Source organism: Oncorhynchus nerka, linkage group LG4, assembly GCF_034236695.1.
Source record: "Oncorhynchus nerka isolate Pitt River linkage group LG4, Oner_Uvic_2.0, whole genome shotgun sequence".
Lineage (NCBI taxonomy): Eukaryota > Metazoa > Chordata > Actinopteri > Salmoniformes > Salmonidae > Oncorhynchus > Oncorhynchus nerka.
The window spans coordinates 46,597,790-46,611,148 of NC_088399.1; the positions used below are offsets into that span (position 1 = coordinate 46,597,790).

Genomic DNA, 13,359 nt, shown 5'->3' on the forward strand with positions numbered 1-13,359 from the left:
TCGCCGTTATCAATTGCGAAAACGCTACCATCTGAACTATCCACTTGTACAGCTGTGCCAAGAAACAAACAGAGATGCATCTTGTCCCATAACCAAGAATGAGTTGCGCCTGTTGTCATAGAGATTGATAGAGGACTCATCATGGATGTAACCTATATCAGCATGGACATTGTCAATGAGGGCTTCCACCATTTTAAAATAGTAAACTGGGTGGGGATTCCTATGAGTTGGGAGCAATCAGCCAATGAAAAAGAAAAATTGACTACTTTAAAAAGGAGATGGAAAGATGAGCCCTCTATTTATCTCAATGGCCTGTTGTTCACACGCGTATCTATCCTCTCATTGGCTAGAATGGTCGACTCCCACCTGATCTCGCCTGCCTTCCATCTTTGAGGACATGTAATTACCATTGTTAGAGTGGTCACTTGAATATCTTGTCAACATAAAGGACAATCTTCGTTGTGAATTAAATGTACAAATATGGCGGAGGTGAGTAAGAAAACCGGGCAGAAGCATCTTAGCTATTTGAAAGATGTATTTTTCAGATAGATTGTGTTAAGTCAACGGTGTCACTATCGACAGTGGTCTTTAAGGTTTTAATCTGAATTGCCGATTTTCAGTATTGTCATTTAGCATTTAAAAAAAAATCAAACACAGCGGCGTCCTCGGTTACAGCAAATGTATTTATAACTAACCCTCCTATCTGTGGTTGTAGCCTAGCTAGCTAGCAGTTCGCTAACATTAGGTCCATGGCAGGGGTTCGCATCGGGCATACTTTGCAAGCTAGCTACGTTACCTGGACAGCTAGAATGTTTCGTACCGATAAATCCAGTGAAATTCGATTTTTCTACAATATCAACTGAGATTATTCAAACGTTTTTTCGGTAACTGTGCTCCGTGGCATTGCATTTCGTTTTACATTAAGTGGCTACATTAAGTGGCTTTAACGTTAACGCGTTAGCTCTCGAGAATCCAGCGTTGGGCCATAGTTTTCCTTAACACATCAGCCATCGTTTCTGGGAGCATAACACGAGCTAACTAGCTACAAAATTGTGGTTACTGCTGAAGGCACATAGATTAAGATTTCATGCAATTTACTGGGGGGGGCAAATCTATTATTTTTTGCTCTGGAGAGGGTTGTGTTATTTTTATTTATTTAGGCACAGGGGAGGGTAGTGCCCCCTCACGGTTTACATTCGGTATTCGAAGGTTTTACTTTATAATTTCTTCCATGCTAGTCACATTTCCTTATCAAATTTTTGAAGGTGTTTTGGTACATCCCTTATGCACGGTAAACTTTCGCTATATCACAGGTCACTATGGTCTGACGGTCGATCCTGCACTCTGTCCACCGTTCAGTGACAATAGTGGTAGGGGGATAATTTGTCCAGATCCGCAATAGGCTAACTCGCGATCATACCACACACACAATAAAAACATTCAAAGCTGCATCAATTGTAATAGAAAGAAAAAAAGGAATAGCTGATAGGCAGCGGAAAGGCCAGGTGCATCATTGAGCATGAAAGAACAGTGAAGACATGACACACAGCTCAAAGCTCCCCTATTGATCTTTAGGGGCAATGCAATTATCCTACCTAGACTAGCCTACAACAATGCAACGAAAAATGGCATTGTTTTTCAAGCTAGTACAAAATGTTACTCAAGGTGCAGTGAAAATGTAATTTGAGTAACTGCACAAAAGCCCTGTGATTTGAATGTTTCAATCGATTTGGCTCAGTTGTGGGTCTACTCTCGACAGTTTATAAGGTCTAGAAAGAGTAGCAGGCCAGTCTGGCTATATTTTTGCTTCTGATACTGTGTACTCTGTTGCAGATCATCATTCTCCCATATCATCCTATAGTAATGTGGCCACATATGCTCCCGGCAGGCCCAGTTATTCAGGAAAGCTTAGTAGTACACACTCTGCATCCTCTCCGAGAGGCTGTTCTTCGCACACCTAGAACCTGCACTTCAATATAACCTAAATATTTTACTTTTAATATGTATTACCTTTTTATGTGGCCAGGGCCTAAAATTTAACACTTGCCAAATGCGGATAGATTTTGGCATTGGCGGGTATAAAATGTGTATTTCACCAGCCACTTTGGCGGGTGATCGGTGCTCCACAGTGTGAGCAGGTAACTCGGATTTGTGAATAGAAAGTATGTTCACATTTATAGTAAAATAAATGCTGCAGTGGTTTTCAAAGTATTTCTGCCATTTTGTTTCATAGCTGGTAAATGAATCGCACAAAGTCCACTATGAATCCCATATAGCCTATTCCACCTGGTGCTGCAACACTGCCTGGCTGGGGACTGCGCATGTGAAGTGCTGAGTGATAGATACATTTTTAGAAGTGCTGCACACAGGCTTAAAAGTTGGTCTAATTTCCTTGAAACAAAAGTCTACTGAAGTGAGACATTGTCATTGTTTCTTATCAATTTACATTGTTTTGTTCACACACTAGGTTGTTTTTCTATGTTTGCGTTTCAACTGCTAGAGAAGAGAAGACAATGCGTCTACTAGTCAATCTCAATCTCACAGGCACTAACATGATTTGTGTTAACAATACATGTTAACAATTTACTACATTACTTCTTACTAGTAATACATTTGTTTTAGGAACATTACAAAGCATGCTGATATTTTTTTTGTGTTTTTGTTGGTGAAAAAAATATTTTGTCTGGTAAAAAATCTGAGTAGGTGGTAGATTTTTAAATCTATCTGCCACATTGGCTGGTGGACCAAAAAGTACATTTTTATACTTACCCTGTATGTGGCATCAACACATTCAGTCACAAAGTTTTAATCTGATTAGGCTACTTCAAAAGTCTCTTGAAGGCCTGTTCACATTCATAGGAAATATCATTTCAGCATCCTCAAAGTGACTTGACATTAAACAGGTTTCCATCCAACCTTTTTATACAACCAAAGTATTAAAAGGTAACGACATTGTCACTGGTTGTGGGCTCCCGAGTGGCGCAGCGGTCTAAGGCACTGCATCTCAGTGCAAGAGGCGACACTACAGTCCCTGGTTTGAATCCAGGCTGAATCGCATCTGGCTGTGATTCGGAGTCCAATAGGGCAGTGTTTTCTGGGTTTGTAAATAAGAATTTGTTCTTAACTGACTTGCCTAGTTCAATAAAGGTAAAACATATATATAACACATCCTAGATCTGAATGAATGAAATATTCTTATTAAATACTTTTTTCTTTACATAGTTGAATGTGCTGACAACAAAATCACACAAATTATCAGTGGAAATCAAATGTATCAACCCATGGAGGTCTGGATTTGGAGTGACACTCAAAATTAAAGTTGAAAACCACACTACAGGCTGATCCAACTTTGATGTAATGTCCTTAAAACAAGTCAAAATGAGGCTCAGTAGTGTGTGTGGCCTCCACGTGCCTGTATGACCTCCCTACAACGCCTGGGCATGTTCCTGATGAGGTGGTGGATGGTCTCCTGAGGGATCTCCACCCAGACCTGGACTAAAGCATCCGCCAACTCCTGGACAGTGTGGTGCAACATGGCGTTGGTGGATGGAGCGAGACATGATGTCCCAGATGTGCTCAATTGGATTCAGGTCTGGGGAACGGGCAGGCCAGTCCATAGCATCAATGCCTTCCTCTTGCAGGAACTGCTGACACACTCCAGCCACATGAGGTCTAGCATTGTCTTGCATTAGGAGGAACCCAGGGCCAACCGCACCAGCATATGCTCTCACAAGGCGTCTGAGGATCTCATCTCAGGCTACCTCTGGCGAGCACATGGAGGGCTGTGTGGCTCCCCAAATAAATGCCACCCCACACCATGACTGACCCACCGCCAAACCGGTCATGCTGGAGGATGTTGCAGGCAGCAGAACGTTCTCCACGGCGTCTCCAGACTGTCACGTCTGTCCCATGTGCTCAGTGTGAACCTGCTTTCATATGTGAATAGTACAGGGCGCCAGTGGCGAATTTGCCAATCTTGGTGTTCTCTGGCAAATGCCAAACGTCCTGCACGGTGTTGGGCTGTAAGCACAACCCCCACCTGTGGACGTCGGGCCCTCATACCACCCTCATGGAGTCTGTATCTGACCGTTTGAGCAGACACATGCACATTTGTGGCCTGCTGGAGGTCATTTTGCAGGCTCTGGCAGTGCTTCTCCTGCTCCCTCCTTGCACAAAGGCGGAGGTAGCGGTCCTGCTGCTGGGTTGTTGCCATCCTACGGCCTCCGCGTCTCCTGATGTACTGGTCTGTCTCCTGGTAGCGCCTCCATGCTCTGGACACTACGCTGACAGACACAGCAAACCTTCTTGCCACAGCTCGCATTGTTGTGCCATCCTGGATGAGCTGCACTACCTGAGCCACTTGTGTGGGTTGTAGACTCCGTCTCATGCTACCACTAGAGTGAAAGCACCGCCAGCATTCAAAGTGACCAAAACATCAGCCAGGAAGCATAGGAACTGAGAAGTCGTCTGGTCACCACCTGCAGAACCACTCCTTTATTGGGGGTATCTTGCTAATTGCCTATAATTTCCACCTGGTGTCTATTCCATTTGCACAATAGCATGTGACATTTATTGTCAATCAGTGTTGCTTCCTAAGTGGACAGTTGGATTTGACAGAAGTATGATTGACTTGGAGTTACATTGTGCTGTTTAAGTGTTCCCTTTATTTTTTTGAGCAGTGTATATACATACACACACAGTTGGGGTTGGAAGTTTACATACACTTAGGTTGGAGTCATTTAACTCATTTTTCAACCACTCCACAAATTTCTTGTTGGTCTTCTGTAGTTTAGGACATCTACATTGTGCATGACACAAGTAATTTCCAATAATTGTTTACAGGAAGATTATTAAACTTAACTCACTGTATCACAATTCCAGATGGTCAGAACTTTACATACACAGTTGACTGTGCCTTTTAAACAGCTTGCAAAATTCCAGAAAATGATGTCATGGCTTTAGAAGCTTCTGATTTACTAAAATTATGTCAATTAGCCTATTGGAGGTGTACCTGTGGATGTATTTCAAGGCCTACCTTCAAACTTAGTGCCTCTTTGCTTGACATTATGTGAAAATCAAAAGAAATTAGCCAAGACCTCAGAAAAATAATTGTAGACTTCCACAAGTCTGGTTAATCTTGGGAGCAATTTCCAAATGCCTGAAGGTACCACATTCATCTGTACAAACAATAGTATGCAAGTAATAGCACTGTGGGACCACGCATCTGTCATCCCGCTCAGGAAGGAAATGCGTTCGGACTCCTAGAGATGAACGAACTTTGGTGCGAAAAGTGCAAATCAATCCCAGAACAACAGAAAAGGACCTTGTGAAGATGCTGGAGGAAACGGGTACAGAAGTATCTTTATCCACAGTAAAATGAGTCCTATATATCGACATAACCTGAAAGGCCGCTCAGCAAGGAAGAAGCCAATGCTTCGGCATATGGGGACGAAGATCATACTTTTTGGAGAAATGTCCTCTGGTCTGATGCAACAAAAATAGAACTGTTTGGCCATAATGACCATCGTTATGTTTGGAGTAAAAAGGGGGAGGCTTGCAAGCTGAAGAACACCATCCCAACCGTGAAGCACGGGGGTGGCAGCATCATATTGTGGGAGGGACTGGTGCATTTCACAACTAGATGGCGTCACGAGGGTGGAAAATTGTGTATATATTGAAGCAACGTCTCAAGACATCAGTCAGGAAGTTAAAGCTTGTTCGCAAATGGGTCTTCCAAATGGACAATGACCCCAAGCATACTTCCAAAGTTGTGGCAAAATTACTTAAGGACAACAAAGTCAAGGTATTGGAGTGGCCATCACAAAGCCCTGACCTCAATCCTATAGCAAATGTGTGGGTAGAACTGAAAAAGCGTGTGCGAGCAAGGAGGCCTATAATCCTGACTCTGTTACACCAGCTCTGTCAGTAGGAATGGGCCAAAATTCACCCAATTTATTGTTGGAAGCTTGTGGAAGGCTACCCGACACGCTTGACCCAAGTTAAACCATTTAAAGGCAATGCTACCAAATACTAATTGAGTGTATGTAAACTTCTGACCCACTGGGAATGTGATGACATAAATACAAGCTGAAAGATCATTCTCCCTAGTATTATTCTGACATTTCACGTTCTTAGGATCACTGCTTTATTTTAACTGACCTAAAACAGGGAATTTTTACTAGGATTAAATGTCAGGAATTGTGAAACCGAGTTTAAATCTATTTGGCTAAGGTGTATGTAAACTTCCGAAACAACTGTGTGCATGTATACATACATACATGAATAGTTTTAAGTTAGGCTATTGATTATAAACTTCAGTTGGGTTTTTTTCTCGCATTTCTTAGCCAATTAAGGCAAGCGCTGTTTTCTATTCTCACTCTGCTGCTGCCTTCGCCACATTGTTCTCAACACCAATATGCTGGTTAACTTTGCTGTTTTGCACATCAACATGGTCTAGGAAAAGGTGCCATTTCAGAATTGCAGACAGCGACTGCTATCCAACGCGGGTGAAATCACATTGGTCATAAAATATAATTTTTATTAGTGTTGCACCTGGTTGGAGGATTCTGGATTTCCTATTTTATTCTATAATGATTCCAGCACACCTCTAACTGGGATTTCTGGAAAACCAGGGAATTTATAGGAAATTGCAGGGATTTTGCAACCCTAGTTGCACCATTGTTCTTATATAATCATATACATTTCAGTAGCACATGTCTTAGTGATGGACTGTACCATCCCCACAGCCTCCGCAATGGATTAGTCCACTGAGACTGGCGCAAATCAGATATTTGCGGCGACTCAAATCTGTCTACCAAGATGGGGCTAGCTCTAGTAGGGGGGATGTCTTTTCTGTTTGTCGAGATTAACATAGTCTACTATTGCGGTGTTGAACACGGAAACCATGTTATTGAAGTGCCTGAAGTCGGTATGCTTTGTTAATTGATTATGCGGTGCATTGTTACAGCACTGATGAATGCATAAGGCTGACATGTATGCTTTGTTCCTTTAAAAAAAAAAAAAAAAAAAAATGTTTTTAGCACCTTGCACTTTCACTTTTTTTGGTATTCTTTCAAGCATGGATTACTTTTTGAACTCTACAGATATCTTGTCTTCCATGCACCGCCGGCCGGCCGCCTTTCATTCTAGCCTGAACGCAAACCCTCATACTGGCTTTCTGCATTGACACAGAAGCCTGTTGGTGGAAAATTCGTTGCATATATTTTTATTTAATTATAAATATTGCATCAATATGTAGAAAATCTGATTTCCCCCTAGCCGATCATAGTGTAATGAAACAGGCAGGAAGAGTTCGGTGGTCGGTGAACCCTCAGCCTTCTAGCCTGTAGCCCTGCTTGATAGACTGACACACAAGCATGCTGAAGTGACAAAGTTGATATCAGTATTTAATAAACAGTTATTTGTGCCTCCCCCCCAGTACATTTTGATCTGTCCCTTAGCGAACAATGCCTGAATTGACCCAACTATGTACCTTGCTACCAGTACCTTGCTATTTAAGAGCTCAGCAAATGGTGTAATGGTAATACCAATGACTGTATATGGTGATGTAAACTAGACGGGGGATTATCTTTTATGTTAACTAAATTGGGTTATAGTTTCATATATAACTTACTGTCATTGCGATGATTTTGCCTGTTTACTAGATGTAGCCTAGCTAGCTAACGTTATTCCAAATCTCACCCCCTACTATCTCTTATTTTTTTTAGGCTTCCTTTGGAAGTACAAGCCCAGGTAAGTTTTCTACAGGTTTTACTTTTTGTTGTATTAATGCAGGTGGAACCATGAATTTGTTGTGCAGTACCCGTCAAAAGTTTGGACACACCTACTCATTCCAGGGTTTGTCTGTCTTTTTACTATTTTCTACATTGTAGTATAATAGTGATGACATCAACTATGGAATCATGTAGTAACCAAAAAAAGTGTTAAACAAATCTAAATATATTTGAGATTCTTCAAAGTTGCCACCTTTTTCCTTGATGACAGCTTTGCACACTCTTGGCATACTCTCAACCAGCTTCATGACTGCATTTCAATTAACAGGTGTGCCTTGTTAAAGGTTAATTTGTGGATGTTTGAACCAATGAGTTGTGTTGTGTGAAGGTAGCCCTATTTTGTAAAATACAAAGTCCATATTATCGCAAGTACAGCTCAAATAAGCAAACGACAGTCTATCATTACTTTAAGACAAGAACGTCAGTCGATGCAGAAAATTTCAAGAACTTAGAAATTTTCTTCAAGTGCAGGCGCAAAAACCATCAAGTGCTATGAAGAAACTGGTTCTCATGAGGACCGTCCGTATCTTACGGCAAAAAAGAGCTTCTGGATATTAGGACAGTGATCATTCACCTCGGATTAGACAACGTTTTTTTTCTTCAACAAGCAAGACACACAGGACGTTCTCCAAACACCCGACAGGACCAACGTCCCCGTTATTTGCAAGAGGAAGAAACGCAGGTACAGGGGACACAGAGCAGGATGCCTTGTGAGGACCCGCAGAAGGCGAGTGGGAAAGCTGCCATTACCGTCAATATTACTCGCCAACGTGCAATCATTGGACAATAAATAAGACGAGGTATAATCATGAATATCCTACTAAAGGGACATCAAACTGTAGTATCCTATGTTTCATGTAATCGTGGCTGAATGACGACATGGATATTCAGCTAGCGGGATATACGCTGCACCGGCAAGATAGAACGGCACACTCCGGTAAGGCAGGGCGGTCTGTGCATATTTGTAAACAACAGAAGGTGCATGAAATCTGATGAAGCTTCTAGATTTGGCTCGCCTGAAGCAGAGTATATTGTAATAAATTGCAGGCCATACTACTTGCCTAGTTTTCAGCTATAATTTTCGTGGCTGCTTATTTACCACCACAGACAGATGCTGGCATTAAGACTGCACTCAGTGAGCTGTATAAGGAAATAAGTGAACAGGAAATCACTCTCCCAGAGGTGGCGCTCCTAGTGTCCAGAGACTTTAATGCAGGGAAACTTAAATCAGTTCTACCAAATTTCTATCAACATGTTAAATGTCCATCCAGAGGGAAAGAATTTCTTGATCACCCGTACTCCACACAGACACGTACAAAGCTCTCCCTCGCCCTCCATTTGGTAAATCCGACCACCACTCGTTCCTCCTGATTCCTGCTTACAAGCAAAAATTAAAGCAGGAAGCATCATTGACTTGATCTGACCACTTTTCTTTTTATAGATGAGGCAGATGCTAAGCTAAAGAACTGTTTTACTAGCACATACTGGAACATGTTCTGGGATTCTTCCAATGACATTGAGGAGTACACCAAATCAGTCACTTCCTTTATCAATAAATGCGTTGAGGATGTTGTCCCCACAGTGACTGTACGTACATACCTGTAATCCATGGCTTCTGGTTGGGGTAACAGTCGCACTGACCTAAAGGACAGAGCTGCCGCTTTCAAGGTGCGGGACTCTAACCCGGAAGCTTGCAAGAAATCCTGCTTTGCCCTGCATCGAACCATCAAACAGGCAAAGCGTCAATACAGGGCTAAGATTGAATCATACTACACCGGGTCCGACGCTCATCTTAATTAAGTGGCAGGGCTTGCCAACTATTACAGACTACAAAGGGAACCACAGCCGCAAGCCGCCCAGTGACTCGAGCCCACCGGACGAGCTAAATCACTTCCATGCTCGCTTCGAGGCAAGCAACATTGAGCCATGCATGAGGGCATCAGCTGTTCCGGATGACTATGATAACCCTCTCTGTAGCCGACGTGAGTAACACTTAAAAAAAATAGGTCAACATTCACAAGGCTGCGGGGCCAGACAAATTACCAGGACGTGTGCTCTGGGCATCTGCTGACCAACTGGCACTCACATCCGTAGCCATGAAGTGCTTTGAAAGGCTGGTAATGGCTCACATCAACACCATTATCCCAGAAACACTAGACCCACTCCAATTTGCATACTGCCCAAACAGATCCACAGAGGATGCAATCTCTATTGCACTCCACACTGCCCTTTCCCACCTGGACAACCGTGTCTGATCACCGACAACGACGAGAAAGCCTATAGGGAGGAGGTCAGAGACCTGGCCGGGTGGTGCCAGAATAACAACCTATCCCTCAACGTGACCAAGACTAAGGAGATTGTGGACTACAGGAAAAGGAGGACTGAGCACGCCCCCATTCTCATCGACGAGGCTGTAGTGGAGCAGGTTGAGAGCTTCAAGTTCCTTGGTGTCCACATCACCGACCAAACTAGAATAGTCCAAACACACCAAGACCGTCGTGAAGAGGGCACGACAAAGCCTATTCCCCCTCAGGAAACTATAAAAAGATTTGGCAATGGTCCTCAGATCCTCGGGGTTCTACAGCTGCAACATCGAGAGCATCCTGACTTGTTGCGTCACTGCCTGGTACGGCAATTTCTCGGCCTCCGACCGCAAGACACTACAGAGGGGAGTGCGTACGGCCCAGTACATCACTGTTGCTAAGCTGCCTGCCATCCAGGACCTCTACACCAGGCGGTGTCAGAGGAAGGCCCTAAAAATTGTCAAAGATCCCAGCCACCCCAGTCATAGACTGTTCTCTCTACTACCTCATGGCAAGCGGTACCGGAGCGCCAAGTCTAGGACAAAAAGGCTTCTTAACAGTTTTTCCCCTAAGCCATTAAGACTCCTGAACAGGTCATCAAATGGCTACCCAGACTATTTTCATTGTGCCCCCCAACCCCTCTTTTATGCTGCTGCTACTCTGTTTGTCATATGCACAGTCACTTTAACTATACATTCATGTACATACTACCTCAATTGGCCTGACCAACCAGTGCTCCCGCACATTAGCTACCCAGGCTATCTGCATTGTGCCCCCCAACCCCTCTTCACGCTACTGCTACTCTCTGTTCATCATATATGCATAGTTACTTTAACCATATCTACATACAGACACCGGTTAGTCAGGCTGATTGAGGTAGTATGTAGCCTTGCTACTTTTATAGCCTCTCTACTGTTTTTTACTGTTGTTTTTATTTCTTTACTTACCTGTTGTTCACCTAATAGCTTTTTTGCACTATTGGTTAGAGCCTGTAAGTAAGCATTTCTCTGTAAGGTCTACATCTGTTGTATTCGGCGCATGTGACCAGTACACTTTGAATTGAAAGACCGAGTTGCCTCTGCAGCAAAGTTCATTAGCGTTAACTGCTCCTCAGTTTGCAGCCCAAATAAATGCTCCAGACTTCAAGTAACAGACACATCTCAACATCAACTGTTCAGAGGATTCTGTGTGAATCAGGCCTTCATGGTCAAATTGCTGCATTGAAACCACTACTAAAGCATGTCAATAAGAATACTTGCTTGGGCCAAGAAACACGCGCAATGGACATTATACCGGTGGATATCTGTCCTTTTGGTGTGACGAATCCAAATTAGAGATTTTTTTTTGGTTCTGACTGCCATGTCTTTGTGAGATGCAGAGTAGGTGAACGGATGATCTCTGCATGTGTGGTTCCCACCGTGAAGCATGGAGGAGGTGTGATGGTGCTTTGCTGGTGCCGCTGTCAGTGATATTTTAGAATTCGAGGCACACTTAAAACAGCATGGCTACCACAGCATTTTGCAGCGATGTGCCACTAAGCCCAAACCAGGTGGGATATCATTTTGTTTTTCAACAGGCCAATGACCCAAAACATACCTCCAGGCTGTGTAAGGGCTATTTGACCAAGAAGGAGAGTAGTGGAGTGCTTCATCAGATGACCTGGCCTCCACTCTCACCCAATTGAGATGGTTAGGGATGACTTGGACCGCAGAGTGAAGGAAAAGCAACCAACCAGTGCTCAGCGTATGTTGGAAAAGCAGTCTTCATGAAGCTGGTTGAGAGAATGCCAAGCGTGTGCAAAGCTGGCTTCAAGGCACAGGATGGCTACTTTTGAAGAATATAAAATATATTGATTTAACACTTTTTTTTGGTTACGACATGATTCCATATGTGTGTGTTTTGATTTCTTCACTATTCTGTGATGTAGAAGATAGTAAAAATAAAGAAACCAGTCAAAAGTCCAAACTTTTGACTGGTACTTTACCTCATTCACCGTATTAACTAGCAAAGTCTAATGTACTGTGTTGTTATTATCCAGTTGGCTCTCTGTCTTCAGAAGATCATGACTTTGATCCGACAGCAGAGATGTTGGTCCATGACTATGACGATGAGCAAACTTTGGAGGACGAGGAGATGCAGGAGGAAGGGACAAGCGTCAGCGCCGAAATAGCAGATTTGGAGAAGGTACAATTTGATGTTCCACAGATGTCATTGTTACAAGATGCAAAATTAGACAGGCTAGAAATCTAAAATAATGCATCACATGCATGCACCCATATTGGATTACATGTCATTCATTGTACACTTGAACTCTTTTTGTAATTAAGGGATCGTTCAATATTTGTTGGACCAGATTTTTCTAAATTGAACTTGGGCATTTAAAAAAACAAAAAAACATTCACATTTGGGATATTTTGTTTCTTTCAGCTGTCGCTGGCAAAAGAGTAGCTCCCGCTAATGTAATCCAATGGGGCCAATATTCTGAATCGCAAATGTTTTCCCATGACACTCCAAAGCAACGTGTAGCCTTGAGGTACACACACACACACACACACATTTATTACGTAAGGGGTTCTCAACTACTGTAGTAGTTACAAACTCCCAAGTCGCGACCACCAAACAGTTCACACACCTCTTGTTGGCGGAAAGAACACTTTGCAGCAGTGTTTCCGCTGCACTAATATAACTGGCGCTGCGCCATGGCAAATAATTGCCGTCACGCCCCAAAAATATGAAACATTGAAAGATATTTGTCAATGGGCACTTTGAAGATGTTAGAACAGTCCACATTTTACTTTTCCTCTACAAACAAAATTAGTAATGAATAGAACAATCTGACAAACCCATAGAATCATTTATCTATACTGAAAAAAAATATAAATGCAACATGAAACAATTTCCAAAGTTTTACGGAGTTAGTTTAATAGAAGGAAATCAGTCAGTTGAAATAAATTCATTAGACCCTAATCTATGGATTTCACATGACTGGGCACGGGCGCTGCCATGGGTGGGCCTGGGAGGGCGTAGGCCCACCCACTTGGGAGCCAGGTCCTGCCACTGGGGAGCCAGGCCAGGCCAAGCCAATCAGAATGAGTTTTTCCCCACAAGGGCTTTATTAGACAGAAATACTCTTGAGCAACTCCCCTTCTCTCCCTCCTTCCTAAGACGATCCTGCAGGTGAAGAAGCCGGATGGTGGACTTTCCGCCAGTCAGCATGCCAATTGCACCCTCAACTTGAGACTTCTGTGGCTTTGTTGTGACAC

At 43.0% G+C, this 13,359-nt stretch overlaps 1 pseudogene; it reads left to right on the forward strand.

The window, feature by feature from the left end:
- The first annotated feature begins 396 nt into the window (after positions 1–396).
- The window catches only part of LOC115128087 (mesoderm induction early response protein 3-like), a 41,682-nt pseudogene continuing 28,719 nt past the window's right edge, over positions 397–13,359 (forward strand).